At 40.5% G+C, this 17,043-nt stretch overlaps 1 protein-coding gene, 6 non-coding genes and 1 pseudogene across 7 annotated transcripts in view; 2 read left to right on the plus strand and 6 right to left on the minus strand.

Annotated features, from left to right (window-relative positions):
- The window catches only part of LOC116672880 (NACHT, LRR and PYD domains-containing protein 12), a 769,761-nt gene that overhangs the window by 420,755 nt on the left and 331,963 nt on the right, over window positions 1–17,043 (minus strand). The gene's annotated exons all lie outside the window — the stretch shown is intronic.
- Window positions 1–17,043, minus strand: part of LOC116672882 (zinc finger protein 271-like) — a 643,109-nt pseudogene that overhangs the window by 330,482 nt on the left and 295,584 nt on the right.
- On the plus strand, window positions 6,574–6,646 carry trnat-ugu (transfer RNA threonine (anticodon UGU)). The gene has a single exon. It is a non-coding gene; the product is annotated as a tRNA-Thr (tRNA).
- On the minus strand, window positions 7,870–7,942 carry trnat-ugu (transfer RNA threonine (anticodon UGU)). Its single transcript has one exon. It is a non-coding gene; the product is annotated as a tRNA-Thr (tRNA).
- Window positions 8,668–8,740, minus strand: trnat-cgu (transfer RNA threonine (anticodon CGU)). The gene has a single exon. It is a non-coding gene; the product is annotated as a tRNA-Thr (tRNA).
- trnat-cgu (transfer RNA threonine (anticodon CGU)) lies at window positions 9,490–9,562 on the minus strand. Its single transcript has one exon. It is a non-coding gene; the product is annotated as a tRNA-Thr (tRNA).
- trnal-uag (transfer RNA leucine (anticodon UAG)) lies at window positions 14,748–14,829 on the minus strand. Its single transcript has one exon. It is a non-coding gene; the product is annotated as a tRNA-Leu (tRNA).
- On the plus strand, window positions 15,513–15,585 carry trnar-ccu (transfer RNA arginine (anticodon CCU)). Its single transcript has one exon. It is a non-coding gene; the product is annotated as a tRNA-Arg (tRNA).

A 17,043-nucleotide genomic window follows, 5' to 3' on the forward strand; every position in this document is an offset into this window, starting at 1 on the left:
TGTTTTCAGTGTTGATGGAACATGGCCTGACCGGAGGGAGTGGTTAATGACCTTTGTGATGAGGGGACTTATGGCATGGAGGTTAGATTTTACCAGACCTGTGGGAAAAGGGTCTCTCATCTCTCAAGGTCCTTGCATAGGACTTCTGTTGTTCTCGGTAGGCCTGCCTATCAACAGTGAGTCCTGAGGCGTCGCTCAAGGACATGTCCAGCTGTTTTCATTTGCCGGAGTTCGTAGGGGTCCCCTGCTGGAGCTGCTGGACGAAGATGGATGGATGGAAGCAACCCTGTTCATTAGCTCATTGTATTCTTGCAAGACAGGCTTATCTGTCGAAGGCGCTGTAGCTTAGTGGTTAAAGCGTCTTTCTTGTAAACAGGAGATCCCGGGTCCAAATCCCAGCAGGGAACGTTATAACCAGGAGGGAACGTTCTCTAAACATTAGCTTTTGGTTCGAACTAACCTTTAGAGAACCAAAAACTAACGTTCCCTAACGTTCTCTAAACGTTCTGTGTTAGTGGGGTACTTATTGCTGTCAAAAGGTATGGTGTTATGTTTGACAATGATACTCAATACAGGAAACATGACAATGCATACTATTTTTTTTTATTCTTCAGGTTTGTCTTTTTGTCGTTAATGGCCACAAGTGAACAGTTTCTTTCTGCCTTTGACCGACATATTTCGGCTTGTTTTTCCAGCCCCTGAGCATGCATAGCAGAGCAGAGTGGCGCAGCGGAAGCGTGCTGGGCCCATAACCCAGAGGTCGATGGATCAAAACCATCCTCTGCTAATCCCTGTGCTTTGTACCAGCAGTCTGTTGATGTTTAACATAGCGTCTGATGCTGCTAGTGTCTGAAGTGAAATGTCTCCGCCGGCCGAAGAGTTAACTCAATAGTTTGTCAAGTTAATTTCTTCCATAAAAATAGAAACTACAGTGCTCATACCTGCTGTAACACCCATTAAAACTGGAGCATGAAACAATAAATACATTACACTATAATTAATAAATACTGTAAATAGAAACATGTACGCTTAAAGTAAAGTAAAACCTGTAAATGCAACGGCGGTGGCTGGAAATCAAACCTGGGCAAAATGCTTGCACTGATGATATTATTCATAGTCAAAAAGTAACATATCTGTTGCCTTTCTGCTGGACACTACAATGTTTACTGCAAATCTTGTAACACAGACTGAAAATAAATGCTAAGAAATACATTGCCGGAGGCTTTCAGTAGTTATGAGATAACACAATATTATTCATGAAGGTACATCTGCAATTTGGTGTAATGTCATATGTTGTTGGTTTTCTACCGCGCTTAAAGAGCGCCTCTCGTTGTCGGCAGGATTCGAACGTGCGTGGGGAGACCCCAATGGATTTCTAGTCCATCGCCTTAACCACTCGGCCATAACAACCTGAAACACAGCCCTATACCTGTTTGCATGAATGTTCATAAACATTTCAATTGGTTAGTCATACCAGACATGGACAAAGGGCAAATCATAGTCTGTGGATAGTTGTGGATGAAGTTTGATTGATTGATATGCTCCCTTATTTGTACAAGAGCTATTTTGTAACAGAGATCTAATGTTTTATCAAATCCGGTTGGGCAAATAACCTTTCTGCTTACTTCCTACTTGTTTCTGCATTTGTTCAGAGCTATGTCTGATGATGAACTCACTACCAGGACAACCCCAAAGAGAAGCACTTATGAACCCAATAATCATCAGGGTCTCCATTTGAGATGATCTGAATGTGATTACAATGACATCCATCTTCAGTTAGTCTGTAGCATTGTCATGTTCAACTGCCCCAACAAGTAGCACTTACTGAATTCAACAGTCAAGTCAGTGCTAAAGTTAGAGTAATAAGAATGACTTAGAAAACATTTCACCATTGTTCAACCAGTAACAAGGGAGAATATCCTTTTTAAACATTTCTATAGGGAGGTCAGCAAAACTACCCGTCTGTCTGTACAGACTACAACTCAACCCTTTTTCAAACCTAAGCTGGGTGAGAAACGTTTCCAGATGTCTTTGTGTAGGTGTTGCAGAAATGCTGGAGTGTGGATACGTGGCCTAAATATAACAGCAGATATGCGTTGTTATAGGAAAACAGTGTTAAATTGAATATAGTCCAAGAAAGACAAAACCTTTACATAAGAATTGAGCATGTTCCTGCTGTCAAAGAGAGCTTTACCGTGACGTAGGATCACCTACCTCAGGATCCAGGAACCCACAAAAACAACAAATGAGGCTAAAAGAGTTATCTAAACATTTGAATTAAAACATGTATGTGCATGAGTGAAGACAATGAAACCTGTACTCTTTCTCTATCTATGTTGTTTCTTCTTGCTGACATAGTGCCAAATGTTGTCCGGCTCACTGGTGACTTGACTGAACCATTTAATTGTATAACTCAGTGTTAAAAATTAAAATAAAAAACGAACATGTTTTCTGCCCGGTTTCCAATCCGGGACCAGTTTCAGCAGATTTAAAGGAAATGGTACTCTTTAAAAGTGTTGGGGTTCTAGCATTAAACTAATGAGGAAGAATCTGACAAATCTAAATCAACCAAAAACAAGTCCAGGAACTTACTCTTACACCTGTATCCATCAAGTCCTGACCATTCCCTGACCGGGAATTGAACCCGGGCCGCGGCAGTGAGAGCGCTGAATCCTAGCCACTAGACCATCAGGGAGTCACATCTATCCAATTCATCTTTGTAGATGTGAGTTTCCTTGTGCAAATGTGAAAAGTGACGTGTACAATTTTTTTGGGGGAAAAACCCACAAAAATTTAAGAATGAAAGTCAGAGGGAGAAGACAAGGACAGATCGGTGGCAGAAGACGGGGACAGATCAGAGGGAAAAGACGGGGACATATCAGAGGGAGAAGACAGGGACATATCAGAGGGAGAAAACAGGGACAGATCCGTGGGAGAAGACGGGGACATATTAGAGGGAAAAGACGGGGACATATCAGAGGGAGAAGACGGGGACATATCAGAGGGAAAAGACGGGGACATATCAGAGGGAAAAGACGGGGACATATAAGGGAGAGAAAACGGGGACAGATCTGTGGGAGAAGACGGGGACTGATCAGAGGGAGAAAATGGGGACATATCAGAGGGAGAAGACGGGGACAGATCAGAGGGAGGAGACAGGGACAGATCAGAGGGAGGAGACAGGGACAGATCAGAGGGAGAATACGGGGACAGATCAAAGGACCAACACACGGAGACTTTTATTCCTAATAATTAAACTGAAATAATAAATCTGTCTGCCAGGTGAAGATGGGGACAGATCTGTCTGGGGAAAACTGGGACAGATCAGAGGACCAACCCAAAATCACAAAGACAGAGACAGATCCATTTATTCGTCCTTATTTCTTGTTGGAGAACAGAAGAACTCAGTTTTGTTTTTATTTTTCTGTTTGCGTCCGTTTTCAAACCCGAGCACCTTATTTAAGTTTTGTTGCATGAATGTTTTATTTTGAAAGAGTGTAAAACCACTTCCTAATAAAACAGGTTGAACTATCTGAGGTTTATTCATAAAAAAACAATGTGTCAAAAAAAACAATGATTCAGTTTGAAATATATTTTCATCCACAAATTACTTTTAGTCTTCAAAGCCTCGTAGTAACTCATAGTATAGTACGTCAAAATATTCAAAAAAGTCATAGTATAGTATGTCGACAAATTCCTAAGTCATACTATAGTTTGTCGAAATATTTATAAAAAGTCATAGTATAGTATGTCAAAAATTCATAAAAAGTCATAAACAGTCATAGTATAGTATGTCAAAAATTCATAAAAAGTCATAGTATACTATGTCAAAAATTCATAAAAAGTCAAAAATATCATAAACAGTCACAGTATAGTAAGTCAAAATATTCATAAAAAGTCACAGTATAGTATTTCAAAAACTTCATGAAAGTCATAGAATAGTATGTCAAAAAATTCACAAAGTCATAGTATAGTATGTCAAAAATTCACAAAGTCATAGTATAGTATGTCAAAAAATCATAAAAAGTCATAAAAATTCATAGTATAACATGTTGAAAATTCATAAAAGTCATAGTTTAGTATGACAAAACAAATCATAAAAAGTCATAGTATAGTATGTCAAAAAAATCATAGGATAGTATGTATAAAAAAACATAAAAATTCATAAAAAGTCATGGTATAACATGTATAAAATTCATAAAAGTCATAATTAAGTATGTCAAAAAAATCATAAAAAGTCATAGTATAATATGTCGAAAATTCGTAAAAGTCATAGTATAGTATGTCGAAATACATAAAAAGTCATTGTTTAGTATGTCAAAATCTTCATAAAAGTCATAGTATAGTATGATGAAAAATGTATAAAAAGTCATAGTATAGTAAATTGAAAAATTCATAGTATAGTATGTCGAGAAATTCATAAGTCATAGTATAGTATGTCAAAAAAATCATAAAACTCATAGTATACTATGTCAAAAATTCATAAAAAGTCATAAAAAGTCATACTATGTCAAAAAATTCTAAAAAAGTCGTAAAAAGTCATAGTCTGTCAAAATATTCATAAAAGTAATTGTTTAGTATGTCCAAAAATTCATAAAAAGTCATAGTATAGTATGTCGAAATATTCCTAAAAACTCATAGTACAGTATGTCGTAACAAGTCCAAATTTATAGTTCTTGTTGTAAAGCAAGAAGAATCCAAAGTCCTCTGGAGAATGCGGGCATTGATCCCGCTACCTCTCGCATGCTAAGCAAGCACTCTACCATTTGAGCTAATTCCCCTTTTAAAAAAAAAAGTCATGGTATAGTATGTCAAAAAATCACAAAAAGTCATAAAAAGTCATAGTAGAGTATGTCGAAATATTCATAAAAGTCATAGTATTATATGTTGAAAATTCATAAAAGTCATAGTATAGTATGTGAAAAAATTTATAAAAATTCATAGTATAATATGTCAAAAAAATCATAAAAGTCATAGTATAGCATGACAAAATATTCAAAAAAATTCATAGTATAATGTGTCAAAAAATTCATGAAATTCATAGTATAGTATGACAAAAAATGTATAAAATTCATAGTATAATATGTCAAAAAAATCATAAAAGTCAAAGTATAGTATGTCAAAAACTCAAAAAAATTAATAGTATAATATGTCAAAAAAATCATAAAATTCATAGTATAATATGACAAAATATTAATAAAAAGTCATAAAAAGTCATAGTATAGTATGACAAATTATTCCTATAAAGTCGTAGTATAGTATGTCGTAACAAGTCCAAATTTATTGTTCTTATTGTAAAACAAGAAGAATCTAAAGTCCTCTGGAGAGTGCGGGCATTGATCCCGCTACCTCTCGCATGCTAAGCAAGCGCTCTACCATTTGAGCTAATTCCCCTTTTCAAAAATGGTCATAGTATAGTACGTCAAAAATTTACAAAAAGTCATAAAAAGCAGTAGTATGTAAAAAAAATCATAAAAAGTCATAATTTAGTATGTCGAAATATTCATAAAATTCATAGTATAGTGTGTCAAAAAATGTATAAAAATTCATAGTATAGTATGTCGTAACAAGTCCAAATTTATAGTTCTTGTTGTAAAGCAAGAAAAATAAATGTTGGTTCTGTTAAAGAATACCTTTTGTTGTCAACAGGATTCGAGCCTGCGCGGGGAGACCCTAATGGATTTCTAGTCTATCACCTTAACCATTCAGCCACGACAACCTGAACAGCAGTGGTTTACCTCTTTGGACCAATGTTCATAAACTTTTCAACAGGTTAGTAGTAGTTACCAGACACGGGCAAAGTGCAAATTGTAGTGCACTGCCTGTGTCTGTGGCTCCTCGTGGAGGCAGCTTGATTGATTGATATGTTCCCTTATTTGTACCATAACAATTAAACTCAATTCAATTCAATTTATTTATTCAAACTTCCTTTTAGGCAGAAACCTTGGAAAGACCCAGGCTCTTGGCTGCAAAACAGAGCCAGAACCAGAGACGGACAACATGTGTCCCAACCATAGGCTGTGGTCCCAAAAGTTGACGTCAGCGTGGACAGCAGTGTGCAAACTGATTATCAGGCACTGCTGGGATTTGTACCCAGGATCTCTACCCAGAGGTGAAATATACGTAAACTTTAACGACCGAGGCACTTTGGGCGCCGACTGCCTGATTTTAACGTCTTTGATCTTTGTCTCATTCAACACAAATTATTGTCCACAACCCCATTCAAGGGTACAAGCGGCTGAGATGTCTTTCCTCAGGAGGGGGTCTGGCATCTCTAACCCAATGGATTCAGGGTAGAGCCGCTGCTCCTTCGTGTCGAAAGGATCCAGTTGAGGTGGTTTGGGCATCTGGTAAGGATGCCTCCTGGAGGCCTCCCTAGGGAGGTGGTTCAGAAATGTCTAGCTGGGAGGAAGTCTCAGGGAAGACCCAGGACTAGGTGGAGGGATTATATCTCCAACCTGGCCTGGGAACGCCTCGGGATCCCCCAGTCGCTCGGAAAAGGGAAGTTTGGGGATGGTTGGAACCCTGTTCACTAGCTCATTGTATTCTTGCATGACACACAAACCCGTAGGAGGCGCTGTAGCTTAGTGGTTAAAGCACTTGTCTTGTAAACAGGAGATCCTAGGTCCAAATCCCAGCAGTGCCTCATTATCAGTTAATACTTTTGTTATCAGCACTACAAAGAGTTTATATATTTGTTATTTATTTTTGCTATAGTGCTTAACAAGCATTATATAATTTTACCCTGTTGTGGCCTGTTGAGGGGCAATAAATATCTAAAGGGAAATGGATTGGACCCATTTTTTAATGCTTCTAAACCTTGTTTTGTTGGGGCTGAACATGGCCCAGGTGTACACCAGGACCCTGTGACATCACTGTCAGGTGGGGTTTCAGGTGTTTGATGCTAAATGAGGTCAGAGGTGAAATAAACATGAACTTTACCGGCCAAGGCACTTTGGGCACTGACTGCCTGATTTTAATGTCTTCAGTGCTGCTGGAATGAAAATTAATACATTGATTATTTAATATTAGTTGACTATATCGCGATAGGCAACTGAAGGAAGAATCACTGTGTCTTCATGGATCTAAGAAGAGGGAGCCAACTTGTAGGGATCTGCACCACCAATAAACTATAATTTCTCAAAATATCATCCTCCCCTACATGTCACTGAATTTTTATTTATTCTGTAGTTGGAAATCGCTGTGAGAGGCCTGACAGACTCCATTACAGTTGGTACCATCAATCAGACAAAGATAGAGCCTATCTCACAAGTACCTTGGGCAGTTCTGAATGACTGATGGGGATTCCCAAGCACTTCAGTTCCAAAGGATCATTCAAATCTTGAGGGTATTTCAGGTCTAATCTGGGTAGTTAATCCACCCCCTTTAGATGATCTGATTCATTTCCGAACCAGTCCAGATTAACAATTAACAAGTTATGGAATTACAAGTCAATGAGAAACATACATGTGTACAGACAAGGCTAGCAGCAACATCGCCACGCCAGAAACATTTCTGGTGTGCAAAGACCAAGAAAATGCCACGCAACAGAAATGCCAAATTGTGTCCGGGGTGAGATGGGTGAGAGGGCGCGAGGCCATCCGTCATCACCTGCACACTTGATGAGTGTCATCGGTGGAAGTCTAAACCAGTGATTCCCAAAATGGCTGACCTAACAGCGTGCAGCCCACCTGCACCTATTAAAGCCAGCATTCCACTCTACTGGTATAGACTGTTTTCAGCCACATATAATGTTATGAGACAACATCACATGTCACTTTTGTGCTCTGGAAAATCAGGCAACTGGTAACTTTTCTGCACCTTTTAAAAAGCACGAATCAAGAGCATACACTTCATTAAGTGAGAACCAGGCACTGCTGGGATTTGGACCCAGGATCTCCTGTTTACAAGACAGGCACTTTAACCACTAAGATACAGCACCTTCTACAGATAAGCCTTTCTTGCAAGAATACAATGAGCTAATGAACAGGGTTGCTTCCATCTATCTATCTTTGTCCAGCAGTTCCAGTAGGGGACCCCTACGAACTCCGGCAAATGAAAACAGCTGGACGTGTACTTGAGCGACGCCTCAGGACTCACTGTTCATAGGCAGGCCTACCCAGAACATCAGAAGTCCTATCTATGCAAGGTCTTTGAGAGATGAGAGATCCTTTCCCCAAAGCCCTGGTAAAATCCAACCTCCATGCCATAAGTCCCCTCATCACAAAGGTCATTAACCACTCCCTCCGGTCAGGCCATGTTCCATCAACACTGAAAATAGCTGTTATCAGGCCATTTCTCATGGAAAGCCATGGAAAGCTTAAAACACAGTCCTAATTTAGTCCTCCTCAACAGTTAACATAGTGCTGTGTGGCGAGTCTGTTTTTATTTCTCCCATGTTAACAGTATTGACCAATACGGTAGGCATTCTAACCTCAGCTGACACGCTCCCTTGATTCATGATAATAAAAACGTTATAATCTTCACACTAAAGTTGCAAAAACACCTCCAACAAAAGGCTTTTATTCGCTTTACATGGACACATGTAATGTTATGGTACAAAACAATATCACATGTCACTTTAGTGCTCTAGAAAATCAGGCATTAACTTGGTTGCACATGTTAAGTATTGGCAACCATGTGGAAACACTTTATAAAGTGATAATAAGACACTGCTGGGATTTGGACCCAGGATCTCCTGTTTACGAGACAGGCGCTTTAACCACTAAGCTACAGCGCCTCCTGCAGCTAGGTCTGTCTTGCAAGAATACAATGAGCTAGTGAAAAGGTTTCCTTCCATCCATCTATCTTGGCCAGCAGCTCCAGCAGTGGACCCCTAACTTCCCTTTGCCAAGCCACATCAACCAGCTCCGACTGGGGGATCCCGAGGCGTTCCCAGGCCAAGTTGGAGATGTACTCCAGCCCCCCTTCTGAGGAAACGCTTGTACAGTGGAAAGGGGCGGCTTTGTCTCAGTGGTAGAGCGGTTGCCTGCCAATCGGAAGGTTGGTGGTTCAATCCCCGCCTCTGCAGTCATTGTCGAAGTGTCCTTGGGCAAGACACTGAGCCCCGTGCTGCCCATCGGAGTGTGTATGTGTGTGAATGTTTATCTGATGAGCAGGTGGCACCTTGTACGGCAGCCCCGGCCACAGTGTATGAATGTGTGTGAATGGTGAATGTTTCCTGTAGATGTAAAAGCGCTTTGAGCAGTTGTTAGGACTGGAAAAGCGCTATATAAATACAGCACATTTACATTACATTTACAGTGGAACAAGGTTGTGGACAATAATAGATGTTGAAAGAAATCACTCCTTTGCAAATGTTTTTTAAATGCATTGAACATATTTGTTAATGCTTTTGAACCTTGTTTTGAAGGGGCTGAACGTGCCCCCATGCCCCCTTTTTTGCTCTGTAAAATTAGGAAACTGGTAACTTTGTTGCATTTATTGTGAATCACAAATCATATGCATACACTTCATTAAGTGATGACAAGGCACGGCTGGGATTTGGACGCAGGATCTCCTGTTTACGAGACAGGCGCTTTAACCACTAAGCTACAGCGCCTTCTACAGATAAGTCTGTCTTGCAAGAAAACAATGAGCTAGTGAACAGGGTTGCTTCCATCCATCCATCTTTGTCCAGCAGCTCCAGCAGGGGACCCCTATGAATTCCAGCAATTGTAAACAGCTGGACGTGTCCTTGAGCGACGCCTCAAGGCCTCAGGACTCACTGTTGATAGGCAGGCCTACCGAGAAAATCAGAAGGCCTATGCAAGGTCCTTGAGAGATGAGAGACCCTTTCCCCAAAGCCCTGGTAAAATCCAACCTCCATACCATAAGTCCCCTCATAACTGGTAACCAAGTTCCATAGGTTAAGAGATGGCTAGGTATTGATTTTATGGAGTAGATAAACCTGCTTTAGGATGGGATGGATTGAAGCAGTGGGGTGGTAATTGACAACCCTATATAAATGGTGGGATTTGTGCTCCCAGGGGGCAAAAAAAAAAAAAGAGGAAGGTGAGGCTGTGCTTCCGGGAACATGTGCCTGTTGTTGCTACTATTAGTTTAATGTGCCATTGTCTTTAAGTTTGATGGGTTAATTATCTGTGTACTGCAGACCATGGTAATAAACTAATCACCTTTGAAAATGTGCAATGTTTGAGTCTGCCAACCTTCCCCCATCATAGCCACTCTGTCTAACTCTCCACAAATGTGTAAAACCAAAAAGAAGACACACAAGACCAAAAACATACAAATTAACTACAGCTGTTCTGATATTCCTGACCAGTCTGAAGCCTGTTGGCCAGTAACCCCCCCCCCCTCACATTTCATCAATGTCCCGTATCAAAACCAACAACAATACACAAGTGCATGAAAAGGAATTAATTGCAAATGATTACAATAATACAGTACCAATGCAATGATGAATGGGTACAACATGAACACATGATTTAAGAAACTTCTGCTAGTTTTCAGCCCCAAAGTGGATCAGCTGCTGTGTCTTCCTGTGTGATACAGGATGGTATATGTAAAGCACGTAGCGATGTATCATAGACCGTTAATATTAATATATATAGTCTATGCAATGTATACAGTCCATTTAAGACAGAGAAATGCGGGACTGTTGTAAAAATCAACGTTAACGTTAGTGGTTAACAATTAGCGTTAGCATAGCAAGCTAGCGATTTTTAAAAAGTTTCAGTTAGGAACATGGTTGCAAGCATGTATGGACAGGACTGTATAGACCATAAAACAAGACTGTCGTACTTTTTAAATCAATTATTTAAGACGAAAATACCAGAAATGCGTCTCTCTGGTCAATGCGGCAGCCATTGTTGCCTGTTGCACAATGCATATCGCTACCGTTCTCCCTTGATTTTTTTCATTCATTGTCTATGGTTCCTAGGGCCATACACCCCTTACCCCTCGATCAAAAAAATGATTGGGACAGCACTCGTTCTCACGTGAACGCGCAAGACGTAGGGAAAGGGGTGTGGGTAAGATAGAGAAATGAGATTCAGCCTAAGACCTCCTGTGTTAATCTGACTGATAGGGTTATGGAACATAGTGGTAGACCAAGGCCTCCTGTGGTAATCTGACTTGAAGGGTTATGGAGCGTAGTGTTAGACTAAGACCTCCTGTGACACAAACTAAGCGGTATGCTCTCCCTTTTATACCTCAAGCTATTGTAGACAGCGCAACAACCACTTTAAACATACACATTTTACAGTTTTTATTGACCTGTATTTATACAGTATTAATGCTCCACTTTTTATGGGTGTTACCGCAGGTATGAGCACTGTAATTTCCATTTTACATATGAAAATTAAAATAGATATAATTAACCACTTTTAAACACGTCACAAGCTATCTTAAGGGTTACAATTTTCATCATTTAAAATAGTTAACAGAGATCTGATTGTTGCGTGGTTATTGTTAATAGGTAATGTTTGTGAAGTATGGTATGGTTTTAAACAGAATGACAGATTGATGAATTTAGCAGTAACATGTAAATCACCGTAGTTTTAGATGTTAAAATGTGCGCACAAGAAATCTACGGGATTACTGTGGGGGAATGGAGAATAGATAGGTTAACTGAAGATTTCAAACATTGTGAAAATTAATGAAACACATGAACCTGTTAAACATATATGGGCATATAACATATACCTACAGTCTCAGTCTGTGGATGGTATAGGTAGCGTATCGCTACCGTGACGGCCGACATGCGTTCCGTAACAGTTACCAACAATTTTTGCAATGAATGATTATTTCACATTGAATACTTAAGATTGGGTGGTCATTAAAAACAGGGCATTGCGAGTACAGATATAAACAGCAGAGTCAGAAAGGAGTCTACCAAGCCTCTTATGACTTTATTTACTTAACCAAGCGATGTCATGAGAGTTAACCTCACTTCAAGTCATCATATTGGTTGCCTTACAGCTATATAAACCTGGTCCAACAGTGGCAACCCCATGAGGTCCCTCCCGTTTGCCCCTCCCCGTTCCTGCAGATGGTGGCCTCCTCACCTCTTGTCCTCCTGAGACAGTACTGGCTCAGCTCCTTCTTACTGATCTTTGCATCCACCGCACGACCAGTCATGGCTGGCACACCCTCCTGCCTGAGCTGCTCTGTCTTTGCCCGCCGCAACAGAGAGAGGTCTCCTGCAACTCACTCAAATATGCAGCAGAGAGACAGATCATGAAGGTGGGGTAGAGGGAATGAGCGTCAGTGGTACACCCGACAGCCAGCCTTCGCATGAAGTACCAGATGTCCAGCCGTATGTGGAGGTCTGGCCACTCCCCAAACCTTGTCTGCAGCTTGCTGGACCCCTCACTGATGCATCAGCCACAGTCCACATACAGCAGCAGTGGGGGAGCAATAGCTGACTGATGATGTATCAGTCGTTTTGCTGGTGGTTTCTTGGTCACAGCAACAAGCTTGATCATTGACAGACAGTTGCACGCCACGTATCACAAAACTGTTGGGTGGGGCCTTATGTATTTGCATGAATTTCATCAAGTGACCTGCATACCAATGACATTAAAATTCAGTATGTACATGGTTTCCAGAACTGTACCTTCCGATTGACATAAGGCCACTTGGGTTATCTTCGGGCTGCTCAATGGTCTTCTGCAGAAGGATAAATCCCAGAGTTGGCTCACTCCAGGTTAAATAAGCAACAAACGACCTTGGGTGGACTTGAACCACCATCCTTTCGGTGAACAGCCGACTACGCTGACCTATTGCGCCACAGAGACTGCGCCTGTCTGATAATCTATGAGAGGGAGCTCGATCTTTAAACCACAAGCATTTGCTTTATGGCTTTTTGAGGTTGAGCCGCACATGAATGCTTAATCAAAGAGGAAAGTCTTAAGCCTACTCTTACATGTGGAGATGGTGTCTGCCTCCTGAACCCAAACTGGAACCTGGTTCCACAGGAGAGGAGCCTGATAACTGAACCCTCTGGCTCCCATTCTACTTTTAGAGACTCTAGGAACCACCAGTAACCCTGCATTCTGGGAGCGCAGCGCTCTGGTTGGGTAATAAGGTACTATGAGCTCTTTAAGATAAGATGGTGCCTGACCATGAAGAGCTTTGTAGGTGAGAAGAAGGATTTTAAATTCTATTCTGGATTTTACAGGAAGCCAATGCAGAGAAGCTAAAACAGGAGAGATGTGGTCTCTTTTCCTGGTTCCTGTCAGAACACGTGCTGCAGCATTCTGGATCAGCTGTAGAGTCTTTATGGACTTTTTCAAGCAGCCTGACAATAAAGAATTGCAGTAGTCCGGCTTAAAGTAACAAATGCATGGACTAGTTTTTCTGCATCAATTTTAGATTTCCTGAATGTGATGACTACTGCACTATGGACATTTCAGTAATCCTGGCCATGATTTCACGTCAGGAATATTTTTCTGTTTAGGTTATTCAGAGTTCAATTTAGCAGAGTTTAAATGTGCAAAGTCAACATGAACAAAGAAATATGTTTCCACCCTGTTGCAAACAGGGGACCTTTCGTGTGTGAGACAAACGTGATAACCACTACACCACAGAAATTGATGAAAATTGATTTTTTGTATGTTTGTGGGGAAATGCACCATTCATATTTTACTGTAAATGTTTAAAATGCTGTTAGACATGTTAATTTTTGACACAAAGAAATTTTAAACTGGATTCAGTCACAGATGCTTTGTCATGAATTTGAGTGAGAGCAAATATGTAGTAAACTTAAATATATCTACATGTATTTACTGTGGTATAAATGCTAGAATAGCGCCGCCTATCAATTGATGTGCCAAAAATAGAGATTGGGCATTCATCGTTACTATAATGGACAGTATCTCCGCCTGTCACACGGAAGATTGGACCTTGGCTCAGGCTGTGATAATGTATGTAAAATTACATCTTTTTTTTACAGTGTGTTAAGTCCTGACTATTCCCTGACCGGGAATTGAACCCCGGCCGAATCCTAGCCACTAGACCATCAGGGAGTCTCATCTATCAAATTTATCTTTGTACATGTGAGTTTCCTTTTCACTTACTGGAATGACTCATATTGTTTTAGGCGAGGAATGGCTCCTGGCTAGAGCTTCAGAAGGCAGGACATGACAGATTACACATCTGTCACATAGTCAGTTTGTATTCTTAAAACAGAACGAGAAGACGCCGGTAAGACAAAGCTGAAATGACTAATATTTAACCTGTGTAACACTTTGAAACTAAATAATCAGACACATAGTTAACAGAGATCTGAGTGTTGCGTGGTTATTGTAAATAGGTAATGTTTGTGAAGTCTGGTATGGTTTTACACAGAGTGACGGATTGATGAATGCAGCAGTAGCATGTGGTGAAATGGAGAATGGCTAGGTTAACTGATGATTTTAAACATTGTGAAAATTAACGAAACATATGAACACGTTAAACACATACAGGCATTTAACATATACCTACAGTCTCAGTCTTTGGATGGTATAGGTAGTGTATCACTACCGTGCTAGCCAACATGCACCCCGTAACAGTTACCGACAATTTTGGCAATGAATGAGTATTTCACATTGAACACTTACGATTGGGTGGTCATTATAGCCAGGGCCTTGCGAGTACAGCTATAAACAGCAGAGTCAGCAAGGAGTCTACCGAGTTGCCTCTTATGACTTTAGGTACTTCACCAAGCTATGTCATAAGAGATGACCTCATCTGATACAACTTCAGGTCATCACATTGGCTGTCCATGTAAAATTCGCAAGTGGCAGTGGTGGGATTTGAACCCACGCCTCCACAGAGACTAGACCCTAAATCCAGCGCCTTAGACCGCTCGGCCACACTACCTCCATACATCTGTTCTCCACATCATGACACACGGACCTTAACTAACGGTATGCTTGTTTATATTATTGGAATAACATTTATTGCAAGGCAAAAGCCAATACTTTATTAACAATCACAATTTGTGAAAATCCTCTTTTGCATATTCACTGTAAAGAGCCATTACCCTTCCAACTGCCAACTAATGTTCCAGAGACAATAAGATATTCAGTTTTAGATTGTAAGGTAATTGTCCAAAACCACAGACTTCATTGAAATACCACAAGTGATCAAAACAGTTTGTCGAAATGGGAAAGGTCAGGTTTTTATTGCAAATTAGAGTTCTAAAATTATTCTTTAAAATACGTCCATTTAACATTAAAAAACAAAAGTACAATCATGAAACACATACTGCTTATATAGAACAAACCTGTTCAGGTAGCAATGAAATTATTCCAGAGACGTGGACCCTCTGTCACAGCCAGGGTCCTTGGTCAGGACAACACCCCCCTTCTTGATAGTGCCCGATTAAACCCCTTGGCGGGCCGGTTCAGAATGGTCTTGAGATAATCACTTTAAATTTGGCATACATAACCACTTGGAGTCGCGGATGAACTGATTTCGATTTTGGAGCTCAAAGGTCAAGATTACTGCTTCATTACGTCTCCAGAACTGTTTATGGATTTCTATGGATAAGGAAATGTATATCCCCAGTGGCCTAACGGATAAGGCATTGGCCTCCTAAGCCAGGGATTGTGGGTTCAAGTCCCATCTGGGGTGATTTTCAGCAGAGTGGAGCAGCTGAAGCGTGCTGAGCCCCAAACCTAGAGGTCGATGGATTGAAACCATCCTCTGCTAATCTTTTTTTGCTGGTGACACAATGGTAGACACTCTGAAAGGGTGATGCATCAAGAGATTTTGACCATACTGTTCTCCCTATGTGTTATGCACTTCCAGTATGTTGACACAGTTTAACCCTCTGAGCCCTAAGGCCATATTTACAGTTTATTGTCCGTCTGGATTTATTTTGTATAAAAGCTTGTAAAACATCAACCCTGTTGTCTACAGTCAAGATATGAACATCATTGTTTTTAGGACAAACTGGGTTATTAGAATATTTGGGTTGCAGTGAGGTCACTTGCATGTTAAAAATGGTTGTAGGGCCTTAAAGACAATTAAATAAATAAAACGGAACATAAATCTTCCAGATATGTATTAATATCACAGACAGATGAGTAAAACCTAAGCAATTTTCCTTTCTAAAACACTTCTCATATGTCTTGGGAGTCACACTGTGAAGAAATAATCATTATACCTTATAAAGTTGACAAAATACATGCATTTTTTCAAAGAAAGTCAAGACGCTTTTGCTTTCATGACATTTACTTATTGCAATAAAAACATAATAATGTCATATTTATTGATATTACACCCAGAGCAATGCTACACAAGAAAATATGTGTCTAAATAGTGCGCCTTTTGGCTTTCCATAGAGCCTATAGGCCTTTTTGTCCCGTCTGGCTTTCCATACAAGAGGGGTGACTTTATCTCCCATATATGGGCCTGTGTTTCCGGAAACAATGGACAGCAGAGAGAGAGAGAGGGCAGAGACAGAGAAGCGAGCTAGCGGCAGAAATGAGCCAAAACGCGATGAATTTTGGACATAAAGGGGACCAATCTCGGATATAACAGTGTGGATTTAAAGCCCAAAGAGGCTGTAAGTTCCAGGCTCAATAGAAAATCCCCTGTAGAGGCTAGAAAGACCCGGAAAAGACCTCCGTAAACGTGAACTCGTCAGGATTTAAATTAACCGGAGGTAAGCTAATCGCTTGTATGGTTAAAAAATGATTAAACTATGAATGAGAGTGTCTCGGGTAACGAGGGTTAAAATGGTTTTGCTTACCTCAGACTCTTGCAATAGGAGAAATCGGAGCTTCTCTCTCTAAGAATAGTGTCTCATTCACCAAAGAGCAGCACCACATGTGGGCGTGGCGGGCAGCATACAGTATTTGGGGGCACCGCTCTGACTTACCCGTGTAGAACGCTGCGTCGCACATTAGTGCCCTGCTACATTAATATGTTTTTTATTTGGGGTGGCCAGTGACATTTCTAGGCCTCTGTGTAGAACCGCCACTAAAGGCACATCTGCAATTTGGTATTATGTGATGTGTCATTGGTTTGCTACCAACGCTAAGGATGCTTTTCATTGTCGGCAAGATTTGGACCTTTGCGGGGAGA

This window comes from Etheostoma spectabile, chromosome 23 (assembly GCF_008692095.1).
Source record: "Etheostoma spectabile isolate EspeVRDwgs_2016 chromosome 23, UIUC_Espe_1.0, whole genome shotgun sequence".
NCBI lineage: Eukaryota > Metazoa > Chordata > Actinopteri > Perciformes > Percidae > Etheostoma > Etheostoma spectabile.